Source organism: Protomyctophum bolini (genome assembly GCF_963924005.1).
Source record: "Protomyctophum bolini genome assembly, chromosome: 1".
Lineage (NCBI taxonomy): Eukaryota > Metazoa > Chordata > Actinopteri > Myctophiformes > Myctophidae > Protomyctophum > Protomyctophum bolini.
In genome coordinates this window covers 33808719-33822919 of record NC_137862.1, presented here as the reverse complement: position 1 = coordinate 33822919, position 14201 = coordinate 33808719, and the positions used below count along the sequence as shown (strand labels likewise).

Genomic DNA, 14201 nt, shown 5'->3' with positions numbered 1-14201 from the left:
AGGAGCTACAACTTCAGTCAGTAGCAACGTAATCAACCTGCAATTGTCTCCTGACTCCAAGTGGCTTGAGGCCTGAGCCGCAAGCATCTGTATTCAAATGATTCCCTATTCCAACACCATTGCACTGAAAATCAATCACATGGTGAATTAAACCAGAAAGGAAACAATTGATCCATAAATGATCAGGTTACAACAAGGCAGTGGTGTCTGCAAATTATTCAGTGTTCCTCTTTATCAGAAAGAAGCAGGCGTGCACTATTTGACAGTGGGCTCAACCCACAGATGGTTTGTTTTACTGTCACACTGTTTTGGATTGACAAAGGCAAGCTTACACAGAACTATTTGACACCTACTGTAGATCAACACCAGGGCAGACTGCTTAAGCCAAGGGCATGTGGGACACCTCTATAATTGTCTAGTTATAGACAAAAAGCAAGTTTAGATAAGAATAGAACACACATAGACAAACATTCATATGGCGTGTTGTGTTCCACAAGCAAAGTTCACTCCATAATCTTAAAATAGCAATTGGGACACAGCATGCAATGAATAAACAATGCCATAATTGTGTTTCTTCCCCACAACCAACAAGAACATTCAACTGGAAATTTAGATCATTTCTACTTTATTTTAGTTATACTAAACAAGATTACATCTGCCCTGACATTAATACAAACCATTGAGGAAAAATGGGTGATTTACAAAAGGAAAAAAGGAAACAGCTAGGGGTCAATAATAAATGCAGGAAGGAGTCTACACAGCATATAAGGCCATGGTGTAAATCTCCTGGTGATTGGTTCATATGCATAGCATTGGCTTCCCTGGCCCCCGCACTGCCATTCTAACAATTAACATTATAACCTCGGCTGGTTTTGTTTTTATTTACAGCTGGAGAGATCATTTGTCTTTTCTTTTTTTTCCCTTTTTTTGAGCCCTACAATTAATAGTGGCATTTTCCAAATGCAAATGAATCCATTTAGAAGGGAGGGAAAATGATCAGTTTGAGAATATTTCTGCCTTCTTAATCTTCTAAAGAGGGAAATGATTTAAAGGAAGGACACAAATCTCCTGTGACATGGCAGGAACTGTGGGGCACTTTCCTCTCTCTCTCTCTCTCTCTCTCTCTCTCTCTCTCTCTCTCTCTCTCTCTCTCTCTCTCTCTCTCTCAATTCCCTTGCCCCTCACCCTCGACCTCTCTCTCTCCCCCCCCCACCCCCCTGCCCTGCAGGGTTGGAAGGACAGCCAGTGAGAGACAGGGAACCCAGAGTCGGGACTCGGGATCTAGCCGGCTTGTCCTCTCAGAGGAAACAAATGTAGTGTTTGAGTCACTGATCACTGGTCTAATTTAGTTTAACACTCTTTTTCTGGGTTGGAAAAAAGAGCCTTTGAAATGAGAAGGTCAAATTACCTCTCCAGTCAGGCAATAAATAAGTCAAACAAGGTAAGGGGCTCCTGCCAGCATATTTTAGTGGCAAATTCAATTAGTGGAAAAACAGGAGATGTGTGGTTCACTATTGGACGCTCTTCCATTCCATTCAGCATTGCCTGTCTCAGTTAAAGAAAGACACATCCCGCTGGCCAGACGAGGACTAGTTAATTAACCCTAATATTTAAGCTTCTGGAAAATTACACAGAGGCACATGCACTCATGAGACCATTGGACATTTGTGTGCATTAAGCACACAATGCCAATATAAATGCTTTGATATCCCAAACCTAATACAGTATGTGATTAAGATACACAGCAAAAATGTTAATGTATCCGTTTATAAACCTGAGTGAATCTTTTTAAACCAAATGAACCTGTATGTGTTCATTTGGTTACACTTACACACTCTCAGAGTTAAGTCTACCTACTGTATGGAAAGTTTATGACTAATCAAATACAGCCTAAACAGACCAGCCTGGTAAAGCATCCCATGTCATGTGTCTTCTGAAGACACATGACAACCCACTAGGATGGTTTACCAGGCTATAAACAGACTGCCTTGAAATAAACGTGTGACTGGAGAAACTAGTTGAAGCAGTAGATGCGTGAATATAAATCTTTTTTATTTTATTTTAGGTTTCTATTTTGGCCCATTATGTCAGAGCTCCTGTGGGCCCATTGTGCATTGATTCCAGCACAAGGAGAGGAAATAGCCATGAAGTAGGTCTATAGTCTGGACTGGAAGCACAGAAGGTGGCCAATGCACAGGACACAGAGACAAGGCATGCTCCGCTGTACACCCCACTGGCTACAATGTGGCCTTTGTGACATAATGCACTTTGCACGGCAGATTTTTGGAAAATAATCCAGAAAGTTCCTAGTATGCATATCCAGCAATAACATCTGACATCACAGAGTCTACTATATATCCCATGTTGCCGGGCAAATTTTATAGTTAGTGGAGATTGAGGGGGGTAAGAAAAACATAGTGAAACAGTTATATTCCCATCATGCCCTGGGAGCCCATTACGCCATAGCACAGGCGCAGACAACGGTCAAATCAAGGAACGGAGCAGAATAGAGCTACAGGGAGTAGACTACCATATACTCTGTTGTATGAGCGCGCTGCTTGCCGAAAATGACAGTGTTCCACTACACACCTTGTGCACACAGTTGACGACTGCAACCTTTAGAGAACACAGCCCTTCAAAGACGCACGCACGCACGCGCACACACACACACACACACACACACACACACACACACACACACACACACACACACACACACAGACAGACAGACAGACACACACACACACTCACAGTCTCACACACTCACACACACACACACACCGTTACACACACAGACACACACCGTTACACACACACACACACACTCACACACGTCTAACTTTTGGTTATTGTATCCTGTATCCATGTGTTGTAAAATTGTCTGCTGTGTACTAAACATAACAGTAGCTGTGAAAATGTTGACAATGTGCTACTCCAAGCTCAACCGAGAAATAGAACAGAGAACAATCATACTGTAGTTGTTGACTTAAGATATATAAGGTATAATACCCATATGAATAATGTGGAAATATGTATGACTTTCATCTAGGCAGTCACTTAGGGAGCAGTGTTTAGGCTAACACAATTCCACAGTTGGAACATAAAAAATGTAAAATTAGCAGTATTTTTCCAGAAGAGCAGCATGTTATGATTGTGTTCCATTAGAGCATTAAGTGTGTGTGTGTCCGTCCGCGTGTCACCTGTGTGTGTGTGTGTGTGTGTGTGTGTGTGCACACGCATGAGTGTGTGTGTGTGTGTGTGTGTGTGTGTGTGTGTGCATGTGTGTGCGTGCATGAGTGTGTGTGTGCATGTGTGCGTGTGCGCTCGTGTGCATGTGCATGCTGTGTACATATGTAGGCAGAAGGAAAATTGTCCATCCGTGTGTGTGTGTGTGTGTGTGTGTGTGTGTGTGTGTGTGTGTGTGTGTGTCCATGCATGCGCGCATGTGCATGCCCTCTCTTAACAGCAACCCCTAAAGGTGGTTTAGACAGGCAGTGGCCTTACAGTAAAATGTTGAAATTGGAAAAAATATTACTCCTCTTTTTCTTGAATAGCCGAGAGATAAGCAGCCTTTAGCAATGAAGCCAGAGAAGTTTGAGCTTATTATGAATACCTCTCAGAGCGCAGAGGCATGTACTGTAGAAATCAAAGGGAGTAATAGGCAGGTAAGCCAGTGTCATTTTAAGGAGGAAGTCAGATGTGAAATTGTAAAATCGCAAGGCCCTGCTGTCTATCCCCTGCCCTCAGAACACCCCCATAAATGATTTCTAAATGGCAGTGGCTATCACATGTCTGAAAGTGTTAGAAATTTGTGGGGCGAGAATAAAGAAAAAACCAATACTAATCTCACCATTGCTGGAAACCTGTAATAATAAGACCATTTATCTCTTTGCTTAAACAGTGCATACTTTGAAGTTCACAAGAATGTGTGATTCTTTGCAAGTGCGCTAAGCTTCCCTGAGCAGACCTGACTTTGCTTCACATTCCTCATGGTTTCATGTTCAATTGGCTGTGAGAGTCCACTGCATTACTCTTGCATGCCGGGCTTATGGCGTACTAAAACAAGCATCAATTGCACCAAATCAGTAGGTTTTATTTTTTATCAATAGCGAGGGTGCAAAATCAGTTTTAATTAGAGTTACTTAGCATTACGAAAGTGCATACACGTACGTACAGTATGTATGTGCGTAAAGGACATACATACAACATATAGATAGACAACACAACTACAGTCTAACCTCTTTCTGCTGTATTTGTTTTCTATAAAGATGATATCATGTGCCTGAGGAAGCCAACATTATGAACTAGTAGTGCATGTTCTGCAATAACTATAAGCACACACACACGTGCACACACGCACGCGCACACACACACACACACACACACACACACACACACACACACACACACACACACACACACACACACACACACACACACACACACACACACACACACACACACACACACACACACACACACACACACACACACACACACACACACACACACACACACACACACACACACACACTGAATATTCATCCATTTTTCCACATCATCCACGACTCTCCTAATCACAGTCACTTCCCCTTTAATCACAGGGCTCTAATTAGGTCCTAATAAACCATTTTGCCGTCCTCTCTGAGCGCCTCTGTGTCACTCACACCTCAAACCATGAAATACTATATTAAGGGGCTGTCAACCTCAAAGGAAAGCTCCTCTGGCGGCAGTGATACAGATACTGCAGACACACCCTCTTACACTAATTGAAATTATCGAGAGCTCCCTCGTACATGTAACACTTGGCCATGTCTGAAACCAAGGCAAAGGAAGAAGAAAAAAGAAAAAAAGACGATGACTCTTCCAGAACTGAGGCAGTACTGGTTTCTCTGATGTTGGGTAATTGTTTAAACCTGAGTGGATATGGCACAGGGCCTTGCGCTGTCGTTTCTGCCAAGAGAGACGGGGAGGGGAAAAAACGTTCTCCATAGCTTTTCTCCTCCGTTTCTCCCGTTCTAATTCAGTCCAGCATGGGCTTCAAGGAAAGCCTCATATGCTGAAAATAGGCGATTCACAAGCTTCCAACACGCTGCAGATGCAACGCGTTGTGACCTTGTAGATCAGCTTTTCCAAACACACGACACCGTCGTAGGACAAAGTATAAATCAGGCCTCAGTGATTCCATGTTCATCTTGCAGAGCCCAATGTTGGGGGACGATATGATCACTGACCACAAGTTGATAATGATGACTGTTTAATTAGAAGCCTTTCTCTGGGCTGGCCATAGCCCAAACTCCTCCACCCTGCAGATGGTAACCAATAAATTTAGCCTTGCTGAGGATGAGGAGGAACATCGTACCTCCCCGCTCTCTCTCTCCTCAGCCCCACCCCTAACCAAGAACATAAAGCTTTCCTCCATGCTGACACTGAGCCATAGCGATATGTTCACCACACACACACACACACACACACACACACACACGGCTGAGCTGCATGTACAAATGTACTGAGTGCGTTGGTAAGGTCATGGATGCATCTCGGCAGAGATCTATAGATGTCATCCATGTAAGCTAAGAAATGGCAAAAAAAAGGGCAAAAAAGATCTCCATAAAGACTTTATGTCAATACAGAAAAGCTCTTATTCTTAAAGGTGCTGTTATACTGTACTGTACTATAAGTAGCTTTATATTAATATAGCAATCATTGCTATTGGTAGCAGGTGTCTCCCCATGTTGTCCCCAGCTCTTCAGTAAACAGGAAATACATTTTCAGTTTGGGATACCAATTGTATCCAATCACGAGAGAGAACTCATACAGGATACAAGATAATTGAGTTAAACTGAAAGTGATGAACAAAACAAATTAGTAGACAAAATTGGAAAAGGAACACTATCAAATTTAAGCTAAGAAAAGGGTTTCTCTCTCCTGATTGGATGACATTTCTGTCCCAGGGAGTCCCGAAAAATGTGTGCCAATTAGTAAGGCCAGGCAGGGCCTCGGACCAGCCCAGTTAGGGCCGGGCCTTCATTTGTTGGCCCAGCCCTGTTGAGAAATGAGAAGTCTAGTTTTCGTCAGCTGCCGGGCATGGCTGCGCTAATAACTTTGGGGCAGACCCGTCTAGAGTTAGAATGGACAGGTATCAGTCAAAAGGAAGACATCAAAGAAGGACGGGTGGGGTAGGATCAACATCTGGAATGAAGTAGTTCAGCTCCATATATGGAGATCTAAGGGTTTGAGGTCAGATGTAGAGTTGCTGAACGGCTCCGTATATGCAGATATAGGTGCTGAATATGCAGTCTTATCCATGTATGGCTAATCCAGGGTTTGATCAGGTCAGTGTCGTGATCTTCATATATGGAGACGGCCATATATGGACTGTATCACGATTCACGAGGCATGACGGTCTGACGGTCATATACGGTGGCGTGATGTGTCACGAGGTGTGATCGACTGACAACCATATATGGAGGCGTGACGGACAGACTGACTGACAGGTTTTCATAGTAATCTGCGACCTATGGTCGCAATAACTTATCCCTTTCTGGCTCAGCAGTGAGTGGGATCATCATAGACCATCCATCCTGCGGAGGTTGTTCCACCTCGGTCTCTCCCTCAACCCCCCTCTTGTCAGTCACGCTCCCCCTGACAAGGCTCCTCCCAGGGGTTTCTACACACTTACCGCCTGGTAGACAAAGGCTCTGTGTGTGTGTGTGTGTGTGTGTGTGTGTGTGTGTGTGTGTGTGTGTGTGTGTGTGTGTGTGTGTGTGTGTGTGTGTGCGTGTGTGTGCACATGCATGTGTGGGTGTGTGTGTTGCATTTGGGCGGGTGGCGTATCCCTTCTGATTGTCAAAGAGGCTCATGGGAAAATGCAGTGCGAGGGCCAAACCACAAGCTTTCTCCATCATTTCAGCAGATTTCCCTTTTTTAGTTCCATTCAAAAAAGACCATACTTTATGTGGCATTGAGCTATCTGCACTTTGCTTACAAACACTTTGCTTACAAACAAGTGTAGCATGGAACGGAATTATCCCTAAAAAATAACGAGGCTACTCATGCCTCAAAAGAGCTTGCCGAAGAATATTAATCTTAATTTAGATTTGCTTCTACTTGTTTTAAGTTACAAAGCAGTGTGTATTCTCTGCTGCAGTTGGTTACTGTATATAATGTAGTTTTAATATACTGGCACAAGAGCAGGGGTGACAAATGAAGGGGAAAAATAATGTGAACCAATGTAGGCTATCCCACAGTACATGAGGCAGGAGAACTTTAGGCTATCCCAGAGTAGGCTACATGAGGCAGGAGAACGTTGTCATTTTAGACATATTGTGATTAACTTTCCATGGAGCTTCCATGGTGCACCATATAAAGGCTATGGTAACGGTAAGCAATGGAATTGAGAGAGATTAGCAGATGTCCCACATGACCATGCATCTGGTAGAGTATAGGTTGATGATGAAAAGACGTCATGAACGGGACTCGTCAGGCCAGAGCCAATATGTGGCATGCGCCTGGACCACAAGGCCAGCGGGCACCCCAATATGTATTAGAGTTAACAGTTGGAAAAGATTTAAGTCACGTGTAGTTCATTAGAAGAAAATAAAACTTTCCTAGAGAGGAAACCAGCTTCAGTCTTCAGTCTTGCACTTCATCAGGGAGGCACAATGTGAACACTAACATCATTATCTGCACAGTCTTTTGTGTGAGGTCTCTGACAATCTGCTCTTAGACAGTCTCTCCACCAACCGGACCTCAACACTGCTTCCCCTCTCTCAGACAGAGAAATAAAGAGAGAGAGAGAGAGAGAGAGAGCGAGAGCGAGAGAGAGAGAGAGAGAGAACTTGTGGTTGTGTCTGCTGAACCCATTTTCTCATAGTGCACATTGAAGCCAAAGCTCTGAAACTAATCCAAGTCGGTGTAAAAAATATTATTCAGGAAAGAAACAAAAGACCTGCTTTTGAACAAAAATAAATGATTTGGTTAGTTTCATCAGAACTTTCCCTCCACCCCCCACCCGCCCTCTTTTGTCACTTTGGTTCATTTTTGGCATTGCACATTTTCCACACAAAAACGGTTGGGAATCTGATTTCAGGCTGAATAAGTCCTTTCTTTTCCATGAAATGTTGCTGCCTGTTTTAGACGAGGCTGCTCTAGAATACAAGCAGTTGATCTGTCCTTGTTTTTAGTCCCAATGGGCACAATGTCTAGAGAGGTCCATGTTTAGAGGGAGGAAACACAGAATAGTCCTGTACAATGTTTTTTTGTTATTTTGTTTGAACTCAACAACACATGCACTGTGAGGTGCACGATTAGATATCTAACGTCTGGGGGCACAAGTGGCACAACTATTGAAAAGTGGTTATGACTGCCTCGAACAACAAAATAATCTACAGATTAACTGACCAACAATAGATCTTCAGGCCAACCACAAACCAACCGGAACCACAGACGTCTGTTACAGCCCAAACAATCAGAGGCTTACCCAACTTCTTCAAATGCAGACATACTGACATGTGATCCCATCGCTGGAAATGACGTACAACCACGTTAGTTCAAATTAACTATGTGCAGTGGTCAAATATCTGAAACAGCCTTGAATCTAAGCTCAAAGTGCCAAATGATTTTAAAACGATTTTACTTCAATGCATGCTAAGAATGGTTCTCCATTTGTCAAACCATTGCTAAGTTGTCAAACTTGGCAATGTGCCACGAGAAGCCCCAAATCATCATGTCATCATGATACAAACATACAAACAAACACAGGGACGAAAGGGCCACATATATAACCATGTGCACGCACTTGCACATGTCATGCACACGGTACATAATGCATAACATACAATGTAACTTGCCATATCTAATCTGCTAAAAGTCACATGCTAACAAAACCACTCCCAGCATCCTTCAGGTTGGACTGGAGAGTACAGAACCCAGATTGGCTGGCGTAGTCACAACCATGGAGCATGCTTTGAGATCATGTCAGATCATGCTGGCAAATACAAGTACATGGCCTACTTGTGCGCAAGCAGAGCGTGCAAGTCCTGCCGACCTCTACGAACTTACGATCAGCCCCTCTATAAAATATATATATAGCCTACCTACCTTGAATCGTACCTTAATTACGTCACCATCAACAGACAATAAGGGATCACCATTTCTGATGTCTTTCTTTATATCCCATCAAAATCAACCTTCTAAACACTGGGTGCGTACTGCTTAGCGTTAGGGCCGATTCATACTCCTATTTTACCGCTGTTTCGGTGCTGTAGTGCCGAAATGATTTCGGCTCGTCAGAATTTTCCAGTAGCACCGAAGAGCCGACTTTAGGACGGTAACCGCCCCCCCGAACCTCAAATGACGTCACATTGTATGCTCTACAGAGCCGAACCGACTTTTATTCGGCTCTAAAATAGGAGTATGAATCAGCCCTAAATCTGACGTCCCAATAATCCGACATTACTAACCCTATACCTAACCGCACACGGAAGCCACAAATGAGTCTTAACCGGCCACGTATGTTGGACTATTGGTACGTCTGACTAACATATGCCCCCACTCCACACGCTAAGAGCTGCTCATGTTGGACACAGTTAGATGTTTTCGTAGGTCTTTTCTGCTATAGGCCTCGGCAGTGGCTTGCCCAAGGGAAGGCCTGATCCAAACACAATGAGGGGATGCCTTTGTGTGCGAAAGGCTCAAGGGCCCACGTTAAGCTTAAATTATACACCATCGCGCGAGGGTGTCGCTAGATCTACAAGCTACCACCGCCTTGTGGTGTGATGCATTGCTAGCGTGTAGATCTGTTCTTTTTGTCAAGTGACACTGTCGTACTATTGAGTATATATGAGGCTTTACACTAATCTCTTCCCTCGTTCACTCACAAGACACAATCTCAGATCTTCTTCAATTCTAAAAGGACCATGATCACAAAGAGCCACCTAACAATCCAATAAGGAGCTGCAGGCATCAAGGTCACCCAGGGAAGAAACAAAAAACATAATTTTACAAATAGAAATAAAAGTTGTAAAAATATCCTGTATGATTCAAACTTGGACTAAAAAACTGCTGCCATAGGGGAGTCAGAAAGCTGACTATGCAATAAAATGTCATTCGATTGGATGCAGAATTCTGTGGAAAAGGAATGCCGTGGATTGCATGCATGGCAGTGAGTGACAGCTTCTGATGGAGTTTATAAGTAAGAGTCAACCACCTGCAACCTTTTCACACAGCCTGACAATGTTCAGCCTTGGTTTGTATGCTCTCTGTTAATGTGTGTGTGTGTGTGTGTGTGTGTGTGTGTGTGTGTGTGTGTGTGTGTGTGTGTGTGTGTGTGTGCATGAGTGCGTGTGTGCATGAGTGCGTGCGTGCATGAGTGCGTGCGTACGTACTTCTACTTGCATGTGTGTGTGTGTGTGCATGTGCATGCGTCTCTGCATGTGTCTGCGTTTGTCTGTGTGTGTGTGTGTGTGTGTGTGTGTGTGTGTGTGTGTGCGTGTGGCTTCAAAATCCACCACATTTTAATTACTGCCCGACTGCACTGTGGGCCTCTTTGATATGGAAATAGAAGCAACTATCTTCACACAGGCACTGTGCAAATCTTCATGTGATCCATCAAAAACAATGAGCTCCACTAATTCCTCCACCTGATTAAAGTCCCAGACCTGTGTCAAAAACATACGGCGACCAGGCGCTTCCAATTAATTCTACATATTAATGTGTGATTTAAAAAAATATAAATAAAACCAATTCAACAGCGGCTATTTACCATAGCCAGGACAGTTGCATTTTGAAGTCCAAGTTAATTATGCATAACTATGCTACGGACTAAAAGAAACTGTCCAATTATTTTCAGAAAAACATATTCAGTGGGCGAGTGAATGATACTGATCAAAATGAGCCACTTAGGTTACTTGTGCAATTATAATGTTCCTGAGAAGAAATGCGCATTTTATGTGTGTCTATATATATACAGTATATATATATCCTCAGTGGTAATTTATCCATTTGTTCAATGTGCGAGTAGAATTATACATAGGATATTATCAAATATAAAATGAATATGGAGCTCAGCTGTTATCTCTTTGTCCAAAAATACTGTAAATGTAAAATATGTAAATCTGAATGAGTTAAAGAAAAAGAATAGTCCTACTCCTAAATGAATAATTCATCCAGACAACTTTGTTCTTACAGTCAGTTGAAGCCCTCAATTTGAGATGGTGACGGCGTCTCGCTAACCTCTACATGCCCTATTGTTTGATGTGGATGAGTCAGTGGAGCCATTGATTTCATCAATATTTCAAGACGGTCTCATCTATGTGGAGTGACAATGGCTCTAACGGAGAAGGCACAGAGTGTGTACATTGTGTACAGTAACAGTATTAGCACAGAGCCACTCCTGTCAAATAGAGGTCTGCTCTCCACACCATAAGCAAAATCATATAGGTTTACCTAATACCACAAAGAGCTCTAAAGATAGAAATGTCCCTGCAGATTACATTACACATACAGGTTAATTCGATATCAGGAGAGGTGTTTCGATCAAGTGTTTTGAGTCTGTCTGGGTTTTGGAAAACTGCAAGAATTAAATAGATTCTACAAAATATTGTGCAATGCCAGTGTCCTCTGTTGATAAAACAACCACATTTGAACATCATGGTGGAAGTGAAACGGCAAGTTATAAGGAGGGGGGGGGGGGACAAACACAAAATCCCTGTTCCGGCACACTCTCATCAGTTTTGATCATTGTTGAAAGATCCTACTGCAAATTAGATAACACTTAGAAAGACAGATGTCACAACATGTGCTGCCACATTTATTATCTCCTGCAGTCTTCCATCCTTCTGCTCCACTCTCCTCTACCTACACCAAGCCTGCTGTTGTTTACCTCTCATCTTGTTTATCATTAGGTCTCTGCTGCCTGGCACTTACCAGTCACTCTGCACGCCCTCCACTGCCACAAGGAGACCATGACACTAGTATCTTACCGCTCAACCACCTCCCTGGCCTCTACACAGTAAAATCATCAGTGGCAGTGTTCATTTAACTTTGAGAGTGCACAAAACGGAACCAAATGGACCCTTACATTAACACTCTGGATTTTACTGTGCTATCTGCTCGCTCGTTGCCACAATATAGGTATGACCTTTGTGATCCAATATAATCAAGACATAGTCTTTTGATATTTAAATTTAAATAATGTCACCAATTTCAAGAAGGAGCAGAGTTTTTTGCAAAATATCTGGGACATGAAAGGTACCGTAAATGAAAGTGCACTCACGCACGCGTGCAGCCGTACACACACACACACACACACACGCATGCCCACTCGCCCACACACACGCGCGCGCGCGCGCACACACACACACACACACACACACACACACACACACACACACACACACACACACACACACACACACACACACACACACACACACACACACACACACACACACACACACACACACACACACACACACACACACACACACAGGCTCTATAATAAAAGCAATGGCAGTTACAAACACCTGGTAAATAAAATACAAAAAATTATCTGAGTTCTCACACATATATGTGCAATTTTTTATATAAATTGTATGAACTATCAAATATAACTACTGAACAGGTATGATTACCGTTTTCATTTTATTCTACAGTATAAGCTACTACAATGCATCACAATCATTTGCGCTGTGTGTTGCTGAGTTGTTCCGTCTATAACTGCAAGATCTGCTTAGCAAAAGATGGTTCTGATAGAATTCTTAAGGCAAGCTTATAAGCTACGGATAAAGCTGTTACAAGAAGAGCAGAGCCATAAAATTAAACTAACACAAAACAAAATGTCCATTTGCTGCATTTCATGGTTCAAAGATGAATTTTCCAGGCTGAAGTATAAGTGTGAATAAAACAGACTTTTGTAGTATCATTGAGCTACAAGGCTGAAGCAGAAGCCTTTATCTTCCATTCAATTAGTCTATTTTAATGGCATTTCACTATTCTAATTCCTCATTCTCCAGAATTACAACAGGTGCCACAAATAAAAACCTGTGTAGGAAAGAATCCAATGTCTCCTAATATATCATATCCTTGTTCCACTTACTAATTGCTATAAGTAAGGCAATGTTTTTGTAAGGCAGATGAGTTGATTAAGCTTAAACAAATCCTACCTATAAATGATCTAGCAGCTTATCTGTAAAATACATTCCATTCACAATGTATTCAGTGAGATATTGAGCTATTGCAATAATAGACTAATGAATTGGATTTCTATTCATTCTCAAACAATTAATAAAGCTCAACATTCACAATGTTTATTACCAGAGATAACAATTTCTGCTGCAACACAGGAGATATTGATCTTGCACGGGTCTCTACAGAGGAAGCACGCAGGTGTCAGAGCATGCTTTTCCCCCCATGCCAAAATGCACTCTTAAAATCTCTGAACTTACATGCGTCAGTGAGTCTCTCTATCTTATGCCGGTTCCAGCTCGGAAATGTTGACCACTTCAGTCTTGCCAAACCATAAGTCACCCCGAGTTCCACTCGTAGATAGTCCTTAAAAATACAAGATATAAAAGGAAACATGTAAGGCCAGTGTAACTTACATTTATTAAAGTGGTTAAAATGAGGACATGAATATGATAAACAACCATAGTGTTAAATAATTAACCACCCATCATGCATTTGTATTTTGTTTTAATTGTTTCTGTTAAAATAAATGCGAAATAACTGACCCGTGTACTCGTGTAGCCTAGCTAATTACCAAAACAATGAAAACAATTAAAGGTCCTAATTGGCACCTGCATACAAATTAAAATAGGCTGCAGTGTGTTCAATGCTTAAAGAGCACGTTGACGTTAAAGACTTTTGAAGAGGAGCGAAGGCGACCCTATATGAATAATGAAAATTATTAACGGATATTTCTCTATAATTGAAAATATAGCAGCCTGCAGTCTGAATAGCAGCCAAGTGCAGTGTGTGCGCCGCGGCGCCGGTGTTCCTTGGTGAGCGTGAGCGGCTCAGAGCGGCACGCTGCATGGGCATGGCTGACAGAGACCCCCCAGACCCCCCCACCCACACACACACGGCTCAGACAGAGCCGAGTGTCCCTGTCTGTCTAGCAATCAGGACAATGTGCTGAATGGGCAGTCAGTCTAATTATAAATGTGCCATTTAGGCTTCCAATGGTCTCCAGTGCCACC

General features: G+C 42.6%; 1 protein-coding gene across 6 annotated transcripts in view; it reads right to left on the bottom strand.

Annotated features, from left to right (window-relative positions):
- The window catches only part of sox6 (SRY-box transcription factor 6), a 173709-nt gene that overhangs the window by 157316 nt on the left and 2192 nt on the right, over positions 1-14201 (bottom strand). For all 6 annotated transcript variants that reach the window (XM_080760745.1, XM_080760748.1, XM_080760746.1 and 3 more), the window contains exon 2: positions 13449-13554. The gene's annotated coding sequence lies outside the window, so the exon portion shown is untranslated. The remainder of the gene's footprint in view (positions 1-13448; positions 13555-14201) is intronic.